Below are 25,365 nucleotides of genomic sequence, written 5' to 3' on the forward strand. Positions count from 1 at the left end.
GTTATACTACAATATATTTATTTACTAAAAAGAAGGCAGTAATGGAGGAATAAAGTAGCAAAAAGATAAGGTATATGAAAGAAATATCATAATGGCAGACACAAATTCTACCTTATTAGTAATTACATTAAATATAAAATACTTTACATTTTAATTACATTAAAATGCTTTAATCAAAAGGCAGAGATGGCCTGGCCAGTGTAGCTCAGTGGTTGAATGTTGACCTATGAGCCAGGAGGTCATGGTTTGATTCCCAGTCAGGGCACATGCCCAGGTCTCAGGCTTGATCCCCAGTGGGGGAACATGCAGGAGGCAGCTAATCAATGATTCTCTCTCCATTGATGTTTCTATCTCTCTCTTCCTCTCCCTTTCTCTCTGAAATCAATAAAAATATATTTCTTAAAAAGGGCAGAAATGGAGAAGTGGATGAAAAGCATAATCTATATGCTGTCTCTAAGACTACAAAAGACACAGTAGATTTAAAGATATAAGTAGGTTGAAAAGTAAAAGGTTTGGAAAAGATAAACTGTATAACCTGTAGCCAAAAGAGAGCTGAAGTGAATATACTAACATAAGACAAAAATAGATTTTATAAAAAGTATTTTTACTAGAGACAAAGAAGGATACCTTACAATGATAAAAAGGTTAATTCATCAGGACCTCATAGCAATTATAAACATACATGTATCTAACAACAGAGACCCCAAGTATATGAAACAAAAACTAACAGAATAGAAAGGAGAAATAGATAAATTAACAATAATAATAGTTGGAGACTTTAATATACCACTTCTAATAATCTATATATATAAAAGCCCAGCGACCAAATGGCGGAACGACCAGAATGACCGATCAACCAATAGCTAGGACACGCACTGACCACTAGGGGGCAGATGCTCAATGCAGGAACTACCCCCTGGTGGTCAGTGTGCTCCCACAGTGGGAGTGCCACTTGGCTGACCGGGATAAGCAGTGCTCCCACAATGGGCTGATCCCTGCCGGCCACGCCCCCCACCAGTGCATGAATCTGTGCACCGGGCCTCTAGTATATAGAATAAATAAGCAGAACATCAATAAGGGTACAACACTATACATTATACAACACTATAAATTATATAGACTTAATAGACATCTACAGAACATTCCATTCAACATCAGCAGAATACACATTCTTCTCAAGTACACATGAAACTTTCCCAGGGAAAATTGTATGGATAAGTGATCAAATATAGTAAGCCACAATACATTTAAAAGAACTGGATTCATACAAAGTATATTCTCTCACAATATTGAATTTAGCCGAGCAAAATTTGATAAATTCACACGTAAGTAGAAATAAAACATTCTCATAAATAACCAGTAGATCAAAGAAGAAATTAAAAAAATTAGAATATGCATTTAGGTTAATGAAAATGAAAACACATCTATGGTATAAAACAAAAGCAGTGCTGAGAGGAAAATTTATAGCAGTAAAATACCTATATTAAAAATGAAAAATTTCAAATTAAAAATTTTACCTTATGCATAAAAAGAAGAGTAAACTAAACCCAAAACAAGCAGAAGGAAGTAATATTTTATTTGAAATAAACAAAATAGAGAGTAAAAACTAATAAAGAAAAATCAATGAAATCAGAAGTTGGTTCTTAGAAAAGATAAAGTTGACAAAACTTTGACTTACAAAGAAAAAAAAGAGACTCACACTTACCAAGAAAATAAGAAGACTCAAATTGTTAAAATTAGAAATTAAAGGAGACATTTCTAGTGACCATACAGAATTAGAATATTATCGATGAATTCTATGGACAACTGTATACCAACACACTAGATAACCTAGATAAAATAAACAAATTTCTAAAAAGAAAAAGAAAACTGACTTAAAAAATAGACTTGTAGAAGTAGAAATTGAATTAGTAATTTAATAAAATCCTGCAAAGAAAATTCCTGGCATGAATGTTTCATTGGTGAATTATATTAACATTTAAAGAAGAATTAATTTCAATACTTCACAAATACTTTTGAAAAATAGAATTCATTTTATGACTTCATTCTATTAAGCCAGTATTATCTTGATATAAAAACCAGGCAAAGACATCACATGAAAACTATAGACAAACATTTCACAAAAATATAGATACAAAAATTCTCAATGAAATATTAGCAAATATAACACAGCAACATATGAAAAAGATTATATATCATAGCCAAGTGATATTTATCCATGGAATATAAAGTTGATTTAATATAAAATAAGTCAATCAGTATATTATAAAGGCCAAAAATCACATCCTCATCTTAATAGACCCATAAAAATTGGAACTTTTATACAGTGCTGGTGGGATTGTAAATTGGTGTGACTGATTTGGAGAATAGTTTTTGGAAGTTCCTCAAAATATTAAATAGCGAATTGTTATATGATCCAGCAATTCCACACTTAGGTATATATCCAAGAGAAGTGAAACTATGTCTACACAAAAACGTGTACATGGATGATTTTAGTACCATTACTTTCAATAGCCACAATATGGAAACAACTCAGCTTTCCATAAACTGATAAATGAATTGAAAAATTGTGGTATGTCCATGCAATGGAATATTATTCTGCAATAAAAAGAAACGAAGTATTGATACATAGAACTACATGGGTAAACTTTGAAAAAATGATAAATGAAAGAAACTAGTCACAAAAGTCCACATATTATATGATTCTCTTTATATGAAATAGACAGATAAGACAAATCAAAAGACACATAAGGTAAATTAGTGGTTGCCAGGGTCTGGCAGGAAGGGGAAATGGGGTGTGATAGCTAATGAACTTTCTGTATCTCATTGTCCTCCTCTTTAAATGGGGGTAATGGTAGTACTTAACTCATTGCTTTATTGTGGGGATTAATAAGGTAATATGTTTCGAACATGCCGCACACGATATAGCCCTTGGCAACTTTCCAGTACATAGTTACGGTTGCTACTTTTCCAATTTCACTCTTCAATGTTCATATTATTATTGCCAGTTTAAAACGTACACTATTAAAAAATATTGCTCCTACCTAAGAATACATTTTTTTTTAATTTTATTTATTTTTTTAAGAATACATTTAAAGTACTCAGCTACATGGAGATTATGTCTGTGCATTGAAAATGTGGTAGAGAATTAAATTAATTAACTAGAGAAAATATTGCAACTTATAATACTCAGATACTAAGCATTATCTGTAGATCTTTTGTGTGTTTTTGGCATTTATAACAAAAATCAAACTCACTGCTATGCCTAGGAGACTTAAATACTCTTTTTAAAAATCTCTAACCTCATTTTTCTGACTCTCCTCATTCACTCTTTCAAGTCTCTGAGTACATTGTACCACGTAATTTTTGTTCATTCTGTACCCCCTGTCCAGAGTGCTTTTTCTTGTATTCCTAGTGTATAGGCTCTTTTCCATCCTTTACGTTCAGAATAAATGCCACCTCCTCACCGGGACCTCTGGACCACTCTTATTCTTCCCTTTGGTTATTCTCCCTCTCAACCCCTTGTTTATGAGCACATACTACTACTTGGAATCATTCTGTTTCTAGATCTTTCTTGCCCATTTATCACATCTCACTCTGCACTTCCTCAGCAAGGCTCTCCTGACCCTTACCCCCAGGTCTGAGCCCTCTGTTATAGACCCCCATAGTAAGTTGCTCACACATATTACAGTTTGTCATCATACAATCATGTGTGTGATTCGCTGAGTATCGTCTTCTCTCCCATTAAGCTGTATCCTTCCTATGGCACTGCTCAGGGTCCATTTTCTCACCTTGGTAACTTCTATGTGGCTGATACGTAGGATTAGAATAATATGAGATTGATACTACTTGGCCACTTTTGACCTGCCAAAATGACAGTTGCACGTGGCTCAATCTACGTCCTCCATACATGACTTTTTCTTCTGAAATTGTGCTAAATTCTGCTTTCTGGTTGGAATTCTGGCAAAACCCTTTCTCTAGTTGGATCACCTTCTACTATAGAGAGCTGACTGAGTCAGGCATAAACCCCAAAAACTCACCAACATCCAAACAACAGCTCCTTTCTACTCTTTCCAAATGTCCATATCTGCACCCACCGCCCTCAATCTGCTTCAAAAGTAGAAGCTACTAGTAAAAAGGAAGCAAGGCCTGTGGAGTATTCTGGGGTAGGAGTGTCTTGCTGTACCTGGCTGTAGAAGGTCACTGCTAGGGCAAGCTGTACTTTTCTGTGAGCTTTGTTATTGTGTCCACATCTCTTTGTTACTATTATAGCGGTCAGTTGTATGAGAAAGCCGGGGAGCCTGGAGATTGTTAAGCACCAAATTCTGTTTAATATATATTTCAGATGGGCATATTTCTTGCATCTAAAAAAAGTCAAATGCCATAACAATCATTTTAATATTCCACATTTTCTTTTTGTGGACTGTTTTGTTCTGTTACTGTCTTCACACATATTTCCTACCTCTACATATCATTTCTCAGCCACCACTTGGTCCTCTCCCAGCTTTCTCCCTCTGTCCACTTTTTACCCTTCTCGGCTGGAAGAGAAAGTCTTTGGTCCATAGAAAGTTTCCTAAACTCCAATCTACCAGCACTGTTCACATCAACAAGAAATTTTTCTTACTCCCCCTCAGCTCTACCATGGGATCAACCTGTTGCCCTCTTGACCTCTCCTTGGGGTCATATTAATAGTACACAGATTCCTCTATGACAGTGGTTCTCAACCTTCCTAATGCCTGACCTTTTAATACAGTTCCTCATGTTGTGGTGACCCCCAATTTCATTGTTACAAATTGAACATAATTAAAGCATAGTGATTAATCACAAAAACAATATGTAATTATATATGTGTTTTCCGATGGTCTTAGGCAACCCCTGTGAAAGGGTCGTTCGACCCCCAAAGGGGTCGCGACCCCCAGGTTGAGAACCGCTGCTCTATGATGTTTTATCTTGAAGGTTGGATCTGTGGTATATTTCTACTTGTCACCCCTTCTCTGTCGTGCCCGACTCAGTGTCAGTGCGATTTGAACCATGGCTATATCCCCTTCTGCCGCTATTTATCAGGATCTGTTTGGAATGAAGAGGCCAGGAAAAGAGACTTTAAATGAGCAAAATGAATGAGGGAGGAAAGAAGCCAGAACATAAACAACAGAGATTTTGCTGTGGTTAAATGGGGGACTGTGATCAGATGGAAGCTGATTAATATTTTCAATGTTTATCAACGATGATTAGTGATGGGGTAATAGTCATGGATAAGTATCTTCAGCCTAGAATCCTGGCAGCCCTGCTCCAGACAACAAATATTCAGTATGATTACCAGCTTGATAAAATGTATTCCCTGGAAACCACTACAGGACTTAGGCAGTGATTTCATCCTATCAGAAAACCAAACAAGGCAAGAATGTCACGTATAAAAGAGATCTCCATTTGCCCTGTCCTGAGTTATAATTGCTTGATGATTCTGAGGACAACTTGAATATTTTAAAATTCTGAGGATATTCAAATTATCCTCAGAATTTTATAATTTGGGGGAAGAAGCTTGGAGACAGCTGTTATGCCCAGATTTCAAGATCCCCAAGAAACCACATCAGGGAGCCAGCCAATCCGATGCAAAAGCATAAGAATCTGTATTTCAAGCTAGCTTGAGCTCCCCGTCCACCAGACTCACCGACACAACGGAAAGCCAAGTGGCCGAGAGAGAGAACCCCGCCTAGAGACGGGTTTTAAAGAGGGGGTTGGAGTAAGGGGAGGAGAAAGGACTGTGCTCTGCCGATTGGCCAGGCGCAAGTCGATGTCTTGTTCCTGGGTGTGGCTAGCAGAGTCTTAGACTTCCGGGAAGAAGCTCCTTGCCAAGCACGTGGCCAAGGTAAGATGGAGGACGTAGCCCTTACCCTGGGGCAAGATGGAGGGCGTAGCCTTTACCCTGGGGCAAGGTGGAGGGCCTAGCCCTCGCCCTTTCAACAGCCATTTTCCAAAGCTGAAACTCATCAAACTGAGCTAAAGTCTCACATTATTGGAGGATAATGTGAGACCTTTGGGAGACGGGGATGCATGAGGACTAACTTGTTCAGTAAACACTTTATTTATTTATTTTTTGGCTTCCTAGCATCTGAAACCATTTCCTTGGGGAATACCCACCTTATTTAACAAAGCCTGTCTCCTTATATGCAAGCGCAAAATTCCAGATACTTGCTCTCTTACATGCCCTTGCAGCAAAGTAGAGGCTTCTATCTTAGGCATCTGACCTGGCCACTGGAGCTCACACATGCTGGCTCCAGACCTTGATTTTTTTAAAAATTATCTTTATTGTTTAAAGTATTACAGATATCCCCTTTGTTTGTTTGTTTCCCATTGACACCCTCCACCCTGCACACGCCCCTCCCAGGCCTTCACCACACTATTGTCTATGTCCCTGGGCTATGCATATGCATGTAAATTCCCAGGCTAATCTCTCTCCCTCCTCCTTCCCCTCTTCCCCACCTCCCCTCTGAAACTCCTCAGTCAGTTCCATGCTTCCATGTCTCTGGATCAATTTTGTTCATCAGTTTATTTTGTTCATTCGATTCCACATATGAGTGAGATCATGTGATACGTCAGACGTTCATTTTGAAGCTCGTAACACATTTATGGAAAAACGGGGATCCTACTGATACTATTCCCATGTGGTTGGCAGCTGTCAGTGGCTACATGTGGTGTCCAGAAGCAGCAGTGGCTTTAGCAGTAGACATCCATGTCCAGCTTGAGTGACGTTGACATTGTAAACTGGGGTCAGTGCAGCCCAGTGGCTGCAGCTATCGTAACTCCACAGGACCACTCCCTCTGTGAGATTTGGAGAATGGTTTCTACCTGGGTAAGCTCCAAGCCTGGTTCCTCGGATCATTTAAAGATTATGTGAGCTATGACATAGCCTTTAATAAATTAACTAGAGTTGACTTCTGTTGCTTATAACTAACACCTTGACTGGTAAAGAGCCAAAAATAGACCCCGAAGTGAGTTGGCTGTTGTATTAATTTTTTGTTCCTGCTTAACAAATTAACACAAATTTAGTGGCTGAAAGCAAGAAACATTTATCGTATCACACGTTCCATGGGTCAGGAATCAGGGCACAGAAAAGCCAGATCCTCTGCTCAGCATCTCAAAGAGCTGTAATCAAGATGTTGGCTGAGTTGCAGCTCATCAGAGGCTCAGCTGAGGAGATTTGCTCCCATGCACCTCAGGTTGTTGGCAGAATTCATTTCCTTGCAGCTGTGAAATCCATGGTGGCTTATTTCATCAAGTCCAGCAGGAGAGAGAGTCTCTAACCTTTAGGTACTGTTTTAAGCAACGTACCTGATTTGGTCAGGCCCACCCAGGACAATGTGCCTTTTGAGTTACTTAGAGTCAACTTATTAGGTACTTTAATTAAATCAGTAAAACCCTCCCATCTTTGCCATGCAAGGTAATTTAACCATGAGAGTGGCATTCCATCACCTTTGCCATCTTCCATTGGTTAGAAACAAGTGTCATGTCTGGTCCAAGGAGGGGATCATACAAGGGTGGGGTGTGGGTCATTAGGGGTCATCTTAGAATTCTACCTTCCACAATTGTGTTCGTACACATGCATCTTTGGCAGCTGGACTTACCATTTCAGGTGGCATTGCATTGGTGATTCCTAATAAAATCCTCCTTGAGAAGTGGAGGCACTCCACTAAATCCTACCTTGAAGCGGGATTTCCTTTTGAGTCAATAGGCTGTCTTCTGAATAAGATGATGCATTTGGTCCCAAGTTTATAATAGGATGATACAGTTTTGTTACATGACTATAGATTGACTGGACCTGAGTTACATTTGAATTATCAGAGAATGATTAACTTTAGGTTATAATTTCAGAGAATCTGTGGGTTATTCGTACACGGGAAGCTTAGCCTATGATTGCCTGGTTGTTTCCAATAAGGGCCCTCCTCTACCCAGTGAAGTCCTCCCCAAAGGTGAAGCCCTCTTCCGTGAGCAGCCTATCAGGTTCTGTTCCATGCAGTTCCCTATACTGGGACCTGCTCACAGAATTGCCATTCTGATTGGATAAGGCTGAGGCAGTGCTGCTCAGAGAGGGACCCCATGGGCTTCTTGGAAGTTAACTCCTTCCCTCACCCGCTTCACCATCTTGACATCTTGAACATGTGGCTTCAGCGTGAGACCTGGAGTGTGCAGTCCCAAGCCCTTGCTCTCTTTTGCAATGAGAACCTTCACTTCTTCGTGAGATGTAGCAGTGGTGAGAACTGGCCAAAAGCTTACTTTTGGTTTCCTTTCTTTCTGGCGAACTCATATTGCCTATCTAAGGTCCCACACAATTAGAGCAAATTTGCATGTTCTTAGTTTTGCTTTCAGAAATAAGAGTATGTTTTAAAGCAGGCTGAAAAATAGTAGGAGATAGCAGTCAAAGTTGTTTAGGGGAGTGTGGTAGCAAGTATGAAACACTAGCTTAGACTGTCTTAATCTTCTTGTGCCTGCCTCCAACAACCCCCTCCCACTCTTCTCCCCCAACCTTATGTTTTTATTCTGCAGAATCATGGGTTTGTTCTTCTCTTTTATTAAATTTAAGTTCTTAGTTTATTAATCCTCCCATAAAAAATCTGCACAATCACTCCAGATAAAGTCCCTGAAGAATTTTTACTCCTTCTGTTGTCTGATCTCCAGCTCACTCTTTGCATCACCAACTTAGCAGCCCCCCTGACTTTCTTCATTCAGTTCTTGTGTTCCTTTTGCTATTTCGTGAGGTCCTCTTCTTCTCATACAGGCCATGTGTTGTAGGTCTATGTTGGGGTTCATTTTTCTTTGTGTAATCCAAGCAATCATTAATCATGCCAAAGCCAGTTGTTTTGCCACCACCAAAATGGATCTGAATCCAAGTGTCAAGATGACACCTGGTGTGGTCTTATACATTTTGGCTAGTTTTTCCTGAATTTCTGTCTTAGGTACTATTGTCTTCCCAGGGTGAAGGATATCGATGACCATTTGTTTTTGCTGACATAGTCTGTTGATCATGAACGTCCTTGTCCAGATACTAGTAGTTACTGTGTATGTCCTTTATGATGGCCAATTCTCAAGCTGCCAAGGAGGAAAAAATGCTGTTCTTCTGTTCTTATGCCAAATGATCTTTTGGTAATTTTTCATATATTCCATTTGTATCAATTACATTTTTTTACCATTGACTCCCTTGCTCATCAAGATGTAACTGCTACTTAAATTTTGTGTGAATATTTTCTTGCTTTTCTTTATAGCTTTGTCACATTTGTTTATATCTCTAAATAAAATTTTGTTTATTTTCAAACTTTATACATATGGATTCATATTATAGGTATTCTTTGGTGACTTGTTTCTTTCATCTAATGTTAGTTTTTAAAGATTCATGCATGTTGATGCTTGTAGTCATATTTTATTCATTTTCACCATTTTTTAGTATTTTGTTATATAAATATCTAACAGTAACTCACTATGGACTATCTGATGGATATTTATTTTTTCTAGTATTTTTTGCTATTATGAACAAATCTGTAAATGCTCTGGAACATATATTTTGGTGTCCGAGAGTTTCTCAATGTAAGAGTAGAATTGAAAGACTGAATTACACTGTTCAACTTTACCAGGTGATGCCAAGCTTCTCCAAATATAGCTAGTCCATTTAATCTCTTTTCATAGATTAGTTTATTTTGTTCTACACCCCCACCAATACTGGGCACTTTCCAATGTCATGACTCTACCCATTTAAAGTTTAATATATTTTGATTGAATTTATAAACTATTGTATAGGAAAAGAATGGTGCTTAAGATATTGACCTTACCACAAAACTAAGATTAATAGGGATGCTAAGGATTCCCATTTTTTTCTCTAACAATTTATGAAATATCAATTTTATGAAGTACCAATTTATGAAATACCAATTTATCCTGGAAATTTAATTAATGTAATATTTTTGTCTGAGATATCCTCTTAATGGGATTAGAATACACTCCAAGTCCTATTTTAACATATCTAATTAATCATATAAGTTCTCCAAAATTACTTTTCATGGAGTAAACAGTTTTTGATGGTTTTCTTTCAAACAAAATTTTGTTGATTAAACTTTAATGTATGTTGACAAAGTTATAATGGATAGACAACAGTTTTGTTTAGTTGTTTCCTATTCCTTTCTCAGAGGTCTTTGGAAACAGCTTAATGCAAACTCAAACATCAGTACTTTGAGAATAATTATCAGAAAAAATGTTTATCAATAGGATAAGTAGACAGTTGTAAAACAAATTTTGGGTTGGTGCCTAATTCAGATAAGAGAGTGTGGAAATGACTTAAAACTTCCAAGTAGTATAAAGTGATTTATTGAAATTTGAAATAAACCGCCAGTCGTCTGTCTTTTTCCAGAAGAAGATTTACAATGTAAACCAAAATAAGCTGCATTACTATTTTCTAAAATTTTTATAAAAAATAAAGTTGAGTTCATGGCTCCCTCCTTCAATTCTGAATGATGTCTAAAAACAATCTTTATTTACTCTGGTTTTTGCTTTGATGTTTCTTATTCTTATCTGTCTTTTGCACTGGGATATTAACATTGATTTTTCTGTTTCTCAGATAAATACTATTAATGGAAATATTTCCTCATTTCAATGTAGTGACTAAATGAAGTCATAATATCAATCATATTTTTCTTTGTATTCTGCAGCCATGTGGATGTCAGCCTTATACCTGAGTGGTCCAAGAGGGTGGTGATGGTGGGTAAGCGCTCTGAGAATTTTAGCATGCACTGAATATGGCGCTTTCCCATTCTCAGAGTACTTCCATGTGCAGTGAGGAAACTGAGGTCAAGAACATGTAAGTGATTTTCCAGCTGCAAGGAGGCAATTTCTATTTGATAAAAAGTTACAGATTAGAGCAATGTTAGTAAGAGCCAAAGCCAGAACAACACTCTTGTTCTCCTGAACCCTTCACTGGAACATGTCTTCTTGACTGACAGTCTAGACCAGCCGTGGGCAAACTACCGGCCCGTTTGAAATGAATAAAACTAAAAAAAAAAGACCGTACCCTTTTATGTAATGATGTTTACTTTGAATTTATATTAGTTCACACAAACACTCCATCCATGCTTTTGTTCCGGCCCTCCGGTCCAGTTTAAGAACCCATTGTGGCCCTCGAGTCAAAAAGTTTGCCCACCCCTGCTCTAGACTCTAGGCCATTCTGGTGAAGCTGATAAACAACTCTATTTGATAAAAATTGTTACCCACTGGCTAAAGATTTTCACAATGAGGGGGATGCTTTGGGGGAAAAGATTACTGATACCATATGCTTTTAGATAACAGTGTATTTTTCAGCTTAATCAGTTCTCTATTTCATTTTGCATGGGTAGAAATGGCCTATGTCTACCAAAGACACAGAAATGGAATTATTAATTCAAATATAAACAGTTCTAGAGTAGAAAAATGACAGTGTCCAGCCTTTACTAGGTGCCCAATGCTGCTGGGTAATGTGAGTTATAAGAATAAAACCTCAAGATTGTAATACCCTGGGATATATGCTAAAGTGTTAGGGACTATAAACAAGGAAATAATTGCTTTTGAAACTGGGTATCCAAATTTATTGCTGTGATAGCATGTCATGATGGCCATACTCTGAGACTTTTACAGAAATCAGTGAAATCAGTGTTTCTTTATAAAACGCTCAATTTGAGCAGGGTGGCATATGTATCATGTGCTTGTATATGACATAATATGCTTGTGATGGGGTGCAGTGGACATGGGTGGGCAGGAAAGCTGGAGGAGAGAAGGCAAAGCAAATAAAAAGGGGCTTAAAGAGGAAGTCAAAGCTGAGGTTTACTTCATCTACCACCACTGTCTTCCTCTTCCTCCCTTTCTTCTTCTTCTTTCTTCTCTTCCATTCCCCTCTGCGAGGGCACAGGGTTTGCAATTTGATGTACCGTCCTTGCCAGCCATTGTCACACCAGATACACTCCATTCATCGCTGTTCCTGCTGGCCTTTGAAAACCAGCTCCGTGGCCCTGCTCTGTTTGTTGTCAAGAATGAATGGCTCGAAGTAGGAATGTTTCCCAGACAGGAAGTGAAGGGGTCAGTCTGGACCTCTGGACATTTGCAGTGCTTTACTTGCAGGCCTGTCGCAGGAAAGGGAGGGCGACTCCCAGCGCTCTGATGGCAGTTTGTGTATATGCCGCTCAGATCATGAGATTGCCTGTCAGGTCATCTGCTGTGAAATCCATTATGAAAAACACCCAGAAACTGACGCCTGACTTGAAATCCTTAGTTTACTAAATTGCAGAAATTATCTTTGGAAGGTTTTGTCATATATATATATATATATATATATATATATATATATATTTAATACAAAAGTAATGTTTGCAGTAATGCCTCATGCAAAGTGCTAGTTGAATGAATCTGTCACTGAAACTTCAATTCCAGATTACCACACGGCAAGATCTGCTATTATAAATGAAAATACATCTTTAGAAAGTTCACAACAGTTTGAAGTGGATGAGCTATTGAAATGTAATAGAAAAATCTCCCCTTTACAGATTAGTCAAACAGTGATTGTAGTCCAATATGTAAACACAGTCTCACTTTATTGTCAGGGTAAAATGGTCCTTAATGTGCTGCTCCAAGAGCAGGTTAGCATTACCTAAGTCTACAGATAATGATATAAATTATCTTTAAGAATTCTTTGCTGTGAGTATGGCACAGAATTCAAAAGCAAATAGAAAATCAGTGCATTATTAAACTACTAGACTTTTTTGATAAGTTGTGGGGTGTTGTTTTTTTTTTTCATCTCGGCAAGCTCTGAACCATAATTTACTAGAAGACGGTTACTAAACAATTCTTAGGGTACCTTTGAAAGTAAATTTTATCAAAAGGGGCCTAAAAGAGCCACATCCTTCAGGTGACAAGATCAAATGTGAATAAGTTAGTGTCACTTCCTGTGCACTGTGCTGCTCACTGGGTGATATAGGGGTACAGTCTCCTTTTTGTTTATTTATTGTCTCATTGGGTGATTATTATTTTATGGGAGATTAGTATGAATGTGAGTTATACTTTTTATAATGAAGATTGTATTTACTTAGTTTGCCAAATGGCAAAAAATCATGCAAAGGAGGAAGTAGTAAGACTTACAGTATGGGAAGACTGAAGAAGAGAACCTTGAGAACCCTGGACAAATAAATCAGAACTTACTGTACTTGCGATTTTTACTTTGAGACCAGCTACCTACAGAATTGTATATTGAGTGTTCTTATACGGAAACCCTTGACATGATGATTCAATCTTTGAAGTGAGGGAGACAAAGAAGAAAGGCATGAGCAGGAGAAAGAAACTACAGTTCTTTTGTATTGTGCCTATCCTGAAATAAATGCCCTCACAAATGCCCTCAGAGCGGACGAGATCATGGCTATTTAGTCAGATTCTAAGGATCACCACTATACCTTTTTTTTAATTTGCATAAAACAGTAACCTCTGTGGTTAGTGGCTTCAGAGTTGTCTAGAAAACATGCATCAGATGGTATCAAGGACCTCAGATCACCAGGCTAGCTCTAAATTAGTAATGAGCAGAGCTGGAGGGATGTATTATAGCAGTTATAAACCATAAGAAGGTATTTAAATAGATAGATAAGACACATGCAAATCTTTTCATTGCCATGACAACCATCCTGATATAGGTTTTCCATATGTAGCAAGAAGGGCAGAGCAAAAGGCACTGGGAAAATAGCAGGAACCTGTAATGAAAATGAACCCTGGCAGGGGATTAGTCCAGATCTTCATCGTTTATTAACTCTTAATAGAATCAAACTTCTGTAGTAATGCACTCCTCACTGAGTCAGAGAACCATTATTTCCAACCTTCAGCTGTAGAGTTCTCTGCCTACATCCCAGGTTCCAAATCTTCACCAATGACTCTGACGGATGCAAGGAAAGAAAGGAGAATTCCAGCGTGCTTCTACAGGCAAGTTCTTTGGTGGCCCAAAGAGCCTTTCCGAGAGGGTTCATCCAAGACTCAAATGGATAATTCGTGTGTGATATGTCTTTGTTCGTTTTTATTGATCAAAGAACCTAATGAATTCCTAGATAATCATATAATGAGGTAGTACATTCCATTTCAAAGCAGGATGGTACCTGTTCATGTGCAAATACTTTCAGGGAGTAGAAGAAAAAATGCTGCCTGCCTTCCTCTCTCCCTCCCTCTTTCTCATTTTCCTTCCCTGTTTCTTTGCTTTACTCCCTTCCTGTCACTAGCTCTCAATTCTGTTTGCTTTTTCTCCTCCCCAAACTCTTCATTTCTTCTAAGTGCCAAAGGAGTTTCAGGGCCAGCTGCAGGCACTGAGGATCCCGCTGTGGCCTGGGCAGCTCTGTCTAGCAATGCTTTCTCCTGCCACAGATCTGCAGAATGAATCGAGTCCTGCCAGTCAGCCCAGCCCGGCCCTGCCCGCTCCACCCTGAGCATCTGTTCAGAGGTGAAGTATGAGGGTGAGAGAACACAGTGTACTTCTGGCCTGGTGTAGCATTTTCCTCTGCAGGCCACAGACCTCCACAAAGCCCTTGACTCTTTTGAAATATAAATGGCAATTCTACTTGCTACTTTTAAGGCCAAGACTGGTACCGTCAGGGGCACCACAGAATCATTAAAGCTCTTCAATCAGATCTTTGTATGTTCAGTCCATGTAAGGATTCCTTTAGACACAAACTGGCATTTCAGTACGCAAGGGAACATGGGTGAAAGCAAGCTGGTTTAATTATAGTGACAATAGATAATTCCACCAAAAAACTTCAATATGTTTAGTGCACGTCTTGGCTCAGCCATCCATGTTCTGAGGCTGTTTGAAAACGTGGACTTGCTCTGTGCTCTTTCTAGCATGAAACCCAATCAAAGTCAGAAGGACCCTTTCCTATCGAAAAGTAACTGAAATGTTGATTTGGTAGTACCCCTGACAAAACAAACTCTTCAGGGTGTTATTTAAAAACTCTGTGAGTGGCCAAATATTCTAGCAGGAGGCAGAGACAAGAAATGGTTAAACAAGAAGCACCCCTCAGCAAAGCACCATTTAAAATCTCATTCACCAGATCCCACCTGTCCCTCGGAAAACAGGCTAACTTTATAGAAACTGAAGACCAACCATAGCCCCGAAAACTGTTGATATTAACACTGTAGGGCATCCTGTGTACTGACATCTCAGTTCCTTATCCAGAGTACGTGTTCTGTCTGAAAAATTTGGGGGCTGTTGTTTTGCCTTCAAGATATTCAGATGTTCTTCTTTTGATATCTGGGGTTTTAATTAACAGTCTTCCTGTGTATTTAAAGCAAAACGAACTTGGTCTGGTCTGGACAGTTCTGTGAGGCAGTTTTATTTATGAACGCCATCCCTGTCATGTTAATTGTACCAGGTTTCTGATTAATCCTAAAAGAACACATTACCCAGTGGATTTGGAGGCGTTAAAGGGAATCTGCAGGGTGACTTTAATCTTTATGTCTTTATATACTGGAGGGCATTTTACTGCACCTCTGCACTGCTCTCTCTACACAATCATTTTCTCCTTTAGAAATGTAGCCATTTGGATCAATAGTTACAGTACAATATATTGTACTTCTGATGGGGGGCCTCCTAGGACAGTTAAGAAGCGTGGTGATTCCGCCAAATGCTCGGTTATACTCTAAAACCTATTTTTTAAAAGAAAGTTAGCACAACATACATAGAACCAAATTTATGGGCATTATAATGAAATTTTACTTACTCTACTTAACGTATATTAAAATAAAATTAGGAAAAATGAAGTGCAAAAGAACATTTTGCAGCTTGAAAAATAGAGGTTTTTAATGGGACGCCAGAGCAGTAGCAGCTAGAAGTAGGTTTCTCTTGGAATTTGTAGCTGCTGCTACCAAACACTGAGATTTGGAGTTTGGCGTCTATTTCTAGCTGTTGTGATGACTGTACACTTCTAATATTGGAAAGAAACGGGGGGAAACATCCCTGAGACAGCCACAGATGTTTTCAGAGTGCACTGAAGATGGAGCAAGCAAAGATGTAAAGAAATTATACATCCCTCACAGTGTTAACAAATGTAGGCTGCAAGTTGAAGATTTTACTGTAAATTCTTTATCTATAAACAAACTGGGTTATCACAGCTGTTTATTGTACTGCTAGCCCTGGTCCTAACCTTTATGTCTTCATTGCTTACATACCATTCCCTTGTTTATGCGTCTGTACCCTTCGGTGCCCTTGAACTTGGTCCCTCTGATCCCCGACCCCTGCATGCTCACTCACTCACTCCACTCACGTCTGCAATCAGTGAATCTGAGACAGGCCCTGGCTGATAGCCGAGCTGCAGTAGGGCAATTAACACAGAACTAAAGTGTCATTCCTGGCAGGGTGGGGAGGGTGGCAGACCACAGATGACAGTTCTCAGTTCTGAAGCTGTGACATCCAGGCTAGACCTGGGATTATAGGGAACAAGGGGGGGGGGGGGAGGAAAGAGGGAGTGAAGGAAGGGGGGTTGTGTTTGGGGGGAGAGAGTTCCTCAAAGAAAAGAGCTGAGTGGCTTCTCTTTGAAGATGTGTTTATTCCCTGTATCAGATTCCAGCTGTCTGACCAGTTAATTGGATGAATATCTAGAGGAAAGCATTCTGTGAACTAAGTGAACTGGGGGAAATGGGCGTTTTTCTTTTTAGAAGGAGAAAGTGCTTTTTCTTAAAAAAGAAAAAGAAAAGAAAAATAGAAATCACCAACTCTCAAACACCTTTCAACAGTGTTCCTGCCAGACTTAGTTTAAAAAAAGGAAACAAAAAATCTTTTAAGTGCTGCCTCCCCCAATCCTACTGCCCACTCAAGTTTTTGCCTGTAGCCACCTACCTGCTCCGGCTCTGATATCTTGATAAAGTTGGTGTTGAATAGAAAAGGAGCACCCAGGTGGCTGCCTGCTGAGAAGAAACTTCGTTTTTGCCCCTTTCCTCCAAAGAGCTCTACCTGTGCAATAAGAGAAAGCTGTTCTCAGGCACCCCAAGTCCTGAGGTCTAGAGGGCGCCCCGGCCACCAGGGGGCATCATGGATCTTGAGCTTGGATGCCCAGGTGTCAGCTTCTTGGGAGTTGAGCAAACCAATTTTGAAAGCAAAGCCAGCGCTTTCTCAGATTTGAACACTCTCCTCTCCTTTATCTCACTCTAGGCCTTTGCCTGCTATTCTCAAATATTTTACTCTTTCATGGGATCACTTTCCGTTGTTGGGAAACCATGTTTAGTATAGCAGCTCTCACTTTTTATTTAGTGGATATCAGGAGTTCTATAGACCGTATCTGATTTATTTCCCACCAACAACAAACGAGTGAAGAAACAAGACCACAAAGCATGGGTAAGTCTCTCCACATTCCAGGAGGTGAGAAAGCTGAGACTCAGAACCATCAACTATCTAGATGTCCGAGGTCAAATGCCTAGAAAGGGTAGAACCAAATTTCAAGCTATGCTGATGTCAGAAAATATGTCTGAAGCATTGGACCACTGTCTCAGCTCTGTTCTGTATTGGCTGTGAGAGCTTGGGGGCACTCCCTGAACCAAGCAGCGTCTGTTTCCTTATCTGTAGGATGGGGATATGAACCCCGCCCCCCATAAGGTTATTGTGGTGAGTGATGATTCAGTGAGTAGATGCTGTATATACAAAGTATGTTAGAGTAAGTCTCTAGTCTAGCACATCCTGAGAATCCTATAATGTTGTTGTCTACATCATTACATTGCCTACCTGATTATTTATAGTGAGTTTATAGCAGGCCAAGGAAGCCAGTGTGGTGATTTGCACAAAACAATTTGCAATCTACAGAAATAAGGAAGAAGAAATAGAAAAGACTCCAATTTTGGACACAAGATAATTTGTGTGTGCATCATGTAATCCCCTCCAAATAAATGTAGGTGATCCAGCTATGTCATTAGTTTACAGAAAGGATGGATTATTCAAAAGGACTTCCTAGGCTAACTTTTTCACATTAATGATTTGTTAGTAATGTAGCTGATAAGACTTTGTCATTACTATATCTCATACTGTACAGGCTATCACGTGTTTGTGAAATGAAGGCAGCCTTTTTGAACTCTGCCTTAGGAACATGATATATTGGAATTAGCATCTTGTCCAGGAAAATAACCTTCAAGTACTGGAGATATATATATATATAATTTGATAGTGTGATGCTCCTATTAGCATTAAAATGGGTTTCAGAAATCATTTTAAGGATGAGGTGATGGAATAGTTAAGTGAGATGATGGTTTTCTATATGGGTCAGTGGTAGAGTCCAGCTATCATGTCTCCTGGTTCAGCACTTTGTCCTGCATCCCACCTCACCCCACCCCACCCCACATCACCTCTGTATTTTCCAATGATGTGCAGAACTCAGGAAGTGACAGGTGTGCTCATAATTATTACAATATCAAGATTCATATCATGTGGCACTCAGAATGAAGAGAAAAATCATTGTTAGTTACTGTTCTGCAGCAAAACTAGGTAAGAAATTCTGAAATTCAGATTTCAGCCTTGAAATCATTAGAGACATCTTTGCAAAGTGGCACTGCTGGTAATCTGTCCCCAGTGCACAGATTTGTATTTGTTATTGCCTTTGAAGCATTCTGGATAGTTTAACTGAAGAACATTGGAAGTGAATAAACCTTTACCTCATCCCCATGCTATTGTTAATTCCTCTTTTACTTTTGAATGTTTCTGCTCTAGTTCTGTCCTCTCAACATTTAACCACTATTTTCCATACTGTGTGGGAACTCTGTTTCCTTGAAAGTTAGTAGTTTTTGTTTTGTTTTTTTTTTTTTTCAGAGAAAACATTTCTGTGACTAAATAAATTTGGGGAATTCTGAATGGTTTAGAGCCTTCATAGGGACTTATGACAACATTCTTTATATTAGAACTAGAGGCCCAGTGCATGAGATTTGTGCACGAGGGTGGGGGGATCTCTCAGCCCGGCCTGGGCCCTCTCCCAGTCCAGGACCCCTCGGGGGATTTCTGACTGCCAGCTTAGGCCCGATCCCTGTGGGATCGGGCCTAAGCTGGCAGTCAGACATCCCTCTCCCAGTCCGGGGCTCTTGCAGTTTGGAACCCCTTGCTCCTTACCACCCGCCTGCAGTGGAGGTGGGAGAAGCTCCTGCCACCGCCCCTTCGCTTGCCAGCTGTGAGCCCGGCTTCTGGCTGAGTGGTGCTCCGCCTGTGGGAGTGCACTGACCACGAGGGGGCAGCTCCTGCATTGAATGTCTACTCCCCGGTGGTCCGTGTGCATCATAGAAACCAGTCATTCCGCTGACTGGTCGATTTGCATATTATGCTTTTATTATATAGGATTATAAACTGATCCAAAGGAAAAATACTCTTTAATTTTGCTTGGCCTAGCATTGCCTACACTTATTAACAAAGAATTATTTTCTGGAATAACAGTATGATACTCTTACAGAGTTGTTTGTCATGGGAAGGAAAATGTGGATCATGTAGGACTTAGAAGAGGCACAACACTGCCCACCCTCCATTGGCCAGAACTCAGTCTCACGGCCACACCTGACCACAAGAGAGCCTGGAAATGTAACCTAGCTGGTGCCCACAAGGGAAAGGAACTGAATCTTAGGAACAGTTAGTTTTTCCCAAAATTGCCCGTTGTTAACATCTTTCAGAATGAGTGTTTCACATCCAGAGACTGATCTGCCATATTCTTTCAACTACTTGAAGTAAGACTAGAGACACTCTAAATTTCTTTCAAGTCTGGAACCTACCTACGAGTATGTCTTTAAGGTATGCTTGGAAATGGAGTACACATTTCTGCTATAACTTGCTTAAGTAAAAGAAATGCTCTGATGGAACTTATTTCTCTTAATTACAACATTGAAGAAACAATATTAAATCTTATTTCAGAAGTGGAAGAGGGGGAAGATGCTGTTATGTGGCTTAGACATAGATTTTTTCTGCTGTTCTAGGTTAGCACAGGGTAGAGTTTAGAGATTTGGAAGGAATGGTTGTTCATGACCCATTTGGCAGTCTTCCGTATATATCAGATGTCTCAGAACAGCGTTGGACCAGTAATAGCTCACATTCAATTCATGGTTAAATTGTCTGACAAATTTTGGAATGTTGATATCCCATACTTTTAGTCAAAAAAAGGATACACATGGTTTGGCATTTAGGCAGGCAGGAAGCAGACTGGCATGCTGGTGTGAAAGTTCTGAAACCTGGCTTGCTTTTTCTCCAAGGCATGTGGTCAACTATTAGCCCATAGGAGTAGATTACAGGGCTACTTGAGGGTAAAACCAGGATTTTTCAGGAAAAGAAATAATATATTGAGTCTAGCATTTTGATGTCCACATACATGATATCCCAGCACTCCCAATCCTTTGTTTAGATCTAGAAAATATAGTAAAGCCAGTATTATCAATAGTTTTGTATTGACCATATTTGAACTTTAATACATGTGAAATCAATGATTTTGCAAAGAAAAATTGTGTACCTATTTGCCCTCAAAGTTAAAATTCAAAACCCATCTTGAAAAGTTTAACTCTGATCAGTTCATTATCATTTCATTTATTGAGTTAGAGCATAACTTAGAAATAATTTCCTAATTTTACAGGAAGGAGGCTTAAATCCAAGAAGTAAAAGTGGCCTGGCCAAAATTACATGTAATCTGTGGCAGAACTGATCAGAAATATCATATGTTTAATGGAGTTGCCCAATCTCTAATTGATCTATTATTTCAAAATATTTAAGTAATGCATTTATATAGCTGTTTGCATAGGAAGGGTAAACTTATAGAACACCATACATTTACTTTATTTATTTATTTTTTTCAAAACGATTTGAGTGCTGTGATAGGTGCTGGATTTACAGTCAGTAATAACAAAAAGGAGCCAGGGGTGGTTGTGAGGAATAAATGAGCTAATAAGGTGTGCACTTAGAATAGGGTTTGGTAAATAGTAAATGATCAATAAATGTTTGCTGCTATTGCTGCCATTGCTGTTTTTCTTGCCTTTATGGAGCTTTAGTGAAATGAGAAAACATTCCCCCATTTAGTTTCTTCTTTGTAAAATCTCATTCATTGTGCTTGTAGCTTCAGGAAATTCAACTTATTCCATGAGAACCCCTCACACAATCCCCTCATTCTTCATGGACTTCATTCCTTTGTGACTCCAAGCCAGAGCTTGATTGTGAAATGTTTTACTGGGAATATTTATAGTTAGCAGCTGATTTGGAATAGACAAATGATTTAAGCTTTATAAGATGCTTGTATTAATACTTTGTACTGTTGTGTGTGTTTTTTTCTGAATTGAGTGAGTTTGCATTTGTAACATCTACTACTCTTTCCAGACAAGAGGAAGAGAGAAAGAGAGGTGAGGGGGAGAGAGAGAATGCAGGGAGAATGGAGAGAGAGCATGAATAGGCAGGTAATGGTGCAAGTGTGAAATTCATAAATGCTAAAAAATGCCACTGTTGGTGTTGCAGGGGCTACGAAAATGAGTGAGATCAGATCCATCTTTGTCCTTAGAGGACTTTGCCATCTTCTAATGAGGATGAAAAAAAGTGCACAAAGAAGATGACACAAGTGGGGGTGGGAGAGGCATGAAGCTCTGTAAAGGAAACAGAAACAAACAGAAGGGAAATCAGAGGAGACTGAGACCACTTGCTTTTGAAATCATCAAAAGCAATGACCACTGAGCCCAAAAAGGAAGGTGTTTAACTCCTGATGAAACAGCCCTCTCTCCCACCTTCGAATAGCACACGTTGTTTAGCACATGTTGTTCATTTATTTGTTATAAAAATATCGGCTTCACCATGCCTATTGTTATATCAGTATTTATTTGCTGATCACTGGAGGTGCACCCTATGCCTGAGGGAATTTCTCTTCAAGTGTTTCAGGTAAGACATTTCAGCTATAACAAAGGTGTGAAGGGTGTAAACTGCAGGCAGCATTGTTATGAAATGTAAATCTGCAATGCTGAGTGACAAGGGAGGATTCAAAGGCATTGGGATTGAAGAAGACAGAATTTCAGCTTGAAAGAAGGAGTTTATTTTCTGGGTAGAGCACAGTCCTAGTGATGACTACAGTTGTTTCAAGCTTTGAAAATGTTTACAAGTAAACTTATGTTCTCAAACTTGGTGAATAAAACTGTTAAAAAAATTCCCCACTAAAATAGGAAGCAGCCTAGATACACTTCATTTCAAACATGCCATCAACTCTACCAGTCAGCACTGACAGTCACAGGGTTTTCGTCCACACCGTAAGCATTGCAATCCATTACTTTATTCCAAATTATTGCACCTTTAAGTCACACGAAGAAATGGACTAAGGAGGGTGTTCAGTTGATATCGAATATCTATTTCAAAGAACTAGGTCAAATGACTTTGATCTTCAGCCAGTATTTTTTGGTTTGTTTTCTGTTCAATTAGTCTGTCTAGATTCTTGATAATTGGTGATTGATTATTTCAACTATATTAAACCTCACCCTTGAAAAAAATAACATTTCACAGCATTCTTAATTTCTTCCTATTGTGAGGACTATGTTAACACCATGAAAAACATAGTGGCCACACATTTCCAATTATCTGGGTATTCTGTATTATTAGAAACTTTTATTCATTCATACATTTATTCATTCATTCAAGTGTTATTGACTATTTATTATGTGCCTGATATTCTTAAATCTTGAAGATGAAAATATTGACAAAGACATGTACGGGTCATCTTTGCTACCCTTCCAGATGCACTTTCTGCTTTTCTTCTGCTTGTTCTATATCATAAAGCCTGATCTTTATGAAGATTATTAATGGGCTCTTTTGAGCTCATGCCAATGGGATGCACTGGAAGGGAGAGTAAGGTTAGGGTGCTCTTTGTCCAGCCCCCTCTCTGCCAGGTAGATTTGTGTGCTAAGTTCCACTCTTGAAGGGCAGACCTCTCTCAAGAGGTGCTACCCTTTCTGGGTTCTGAGACCTGCTCCTTCTTCGGGTACCTTTGGATCAAAGGTGTTAATGAAACTGCTGTTACTAGGCCCATGATACTGCACTATTCTTCTTGTGTTCCTTAACACAAATTTTAAATAGCCCTCCTTTTAAACTTTGCTCCAAGGACTCTGACTAATACACTATGGTTTCCATTCAATGAATTAATACTGGTGGGCAAGAATAAATCCTGAATGAACACCTATTAATGTTTATAATAACAAAGTTAGTAGGCATCTCTGGATTCAGATTGTTTTGATCAGCAGTGGCCCAACTGATTATTATATAAAAATGACCTTCTGACACTAACTCTTCTTCTGTTGCAAATATGCTCATAGATTTTTTTTCATCATTTCTAAATGCAAGGATATTGTCTGTCAAGCATCCCAATAGGCTCTTAATGATTACAAATACTCTGTAACTAAAACTGCCCTTGCTTTGTAGAATACCCAACAAAGAAATTACAAGGGTTTACAAGACTTGGAGCAGGCGTGTCACTTAAAGCTATGCGTGTGTTCTGATCTCCAGCTCAGCTCCCAGCCTGTCTACATAAGACCCATTGTAAAAATCCATTCACCATGTCACATCTTTTCCTGCCAGCATACTTGCACATCCACATACACTTAGAAAACAATTAAAAATTCACGTTGGCTTTTCTTTTCACATTCACAGTCGTTTCTCACTCTTTTGTTTCCTCTGCTGAAGACATGAACTTGCTCATGCTTCCTCTATGGAATTCTAACAATTCTTTTGGATGGTTTTACTGTATACCTTAGATTTCCCCCTCATGTTTTCCTTTTATGTTTTTAAAAATATGAAGTCTTCCTAATGAAACATTCTAGGTGATTTCTTAATTTCATGTTTCCTGATGATTACTAAGATGTTTAAATATATTACAGAGATGTATTATTTTTCACTTTATCCTTGATTTCTTTCTTATTACAAACCAACATCCTATTTGTTTTTTTTAAATCTTCTCCTGTATGTCAAGTCAACATATTCTTTAAGCTGTTGATGGTGATGTCTCAATTTCTTTCTTGAGAGGCTGTGGGTAATTCAGAAGCCATTAGTGTACTGTGTATGAGTAGTTTGAATTGCTTCTTCCACTGGGTCTTACCTTGAACTTGCTACACTCAATTCCATTCACCATTGTGGCATTGGATTACTTAACTGCCTTTGGTCTCTCTGATTTTCTTCCCACCTCTTATTATTGACTATATCTATGTCTAGTATCTGAATAATTATGTGGTTTTTATAAATTTATCGCCTTGCTATTTACCTCATTTTCCTGGTCATTAATAAACTTCTAGAACACCTGTGCCCCACTCATGATTCACATCCCATCAACTAATTTCTGGCTGATAACATGATTTATCTCAGTATTCTCTCTTTTAACTAGTTTTCAATCCAATGCTACTAGAATTCTATGACCTTTTAGAAGATACCAAAAGAGTCAGTTAGACTGGTATTATTCAGTGAAAAGAAAAATAGTTAAAGCTATTATGAAGATGCAACCTACATATTACCCTCAAATAGTATTCTACAGCCTCTTTTGAATCTCAGCCCATAGCCACCACTTTGTAAATGTGAAAATGAATTATTTTCCAGTTATTTTTTCATTTTTAAAAAGGACATTAAAAAAATTTAACAGGTAAGACGTTATGGGATGTAACAATATTAAATGTAATTTTCCAATCTGTTGAGAATAATGAACCTACCCATTTACTGAATATTTAGACGTGGAATACACTGTAGTAGGTACTCAAGGGAAGATGAAGTTTAAGACTTCATTTCTTCTGTTAGGGGGAACTAAAACAAAGATTTAATATGTGAACCTATAAAGAGGTATAGAAGCATACATGTAGCAACATGACATGATTCCAAAAGGCAAATTATAAGCAATTATACATTTCATTATCAAATTAATGTTAGAAGTAATAAACACTAGGCTCCTGAAAGTGAAATTCTATTTGACTGGTTTCATGGTGAAGTAGAAAGAGCATGGACTTTGGACTCAGACTTTGGTTTGAATTTTCTCTCTGAGTGAGCTCTGGGCTCCCTCATCTAACTTTCTACTTAAGATCAAAGTGAAGGTGGCTCACAGATGATGCAACGATGACTGGTTGAAAGTCAAACTTTTGATTCTACGTATTGTTTCTCTCATCCACTTTCTCTCACCCTTCCCCACATCAGGAAAAACAGCTGTGTTTCCAGTGGCTCAAGTTAGACACTTAGGAATTATCCCTGATTCCTCCTTTGCCTCACAATCCTCACATCTAATGCTTCAGCAAATTTACCAAGTCCACTGCTAACATATATCTTTAAATTGAATCACTTTTCTATCTTTTCCATGACATCACCCTAGCTTGGCCACATCATCTCTCATCTGGAAT

The sequence above is a fragment of the Myotis lucifugus genome, unplaced genomic scaffold (assembly GCF_000147115.1).
Source record: "Myotis lucifugus unplaced genomic scaffold, Myoluc2.0 scaffold_6, whole genome shotgun sequence".
NCBI lineage: Eukaryota > Metazoa > Chordata > Mammalia > Chiroptera > Vespertilionidae > Myotis > Myotis lucifugus.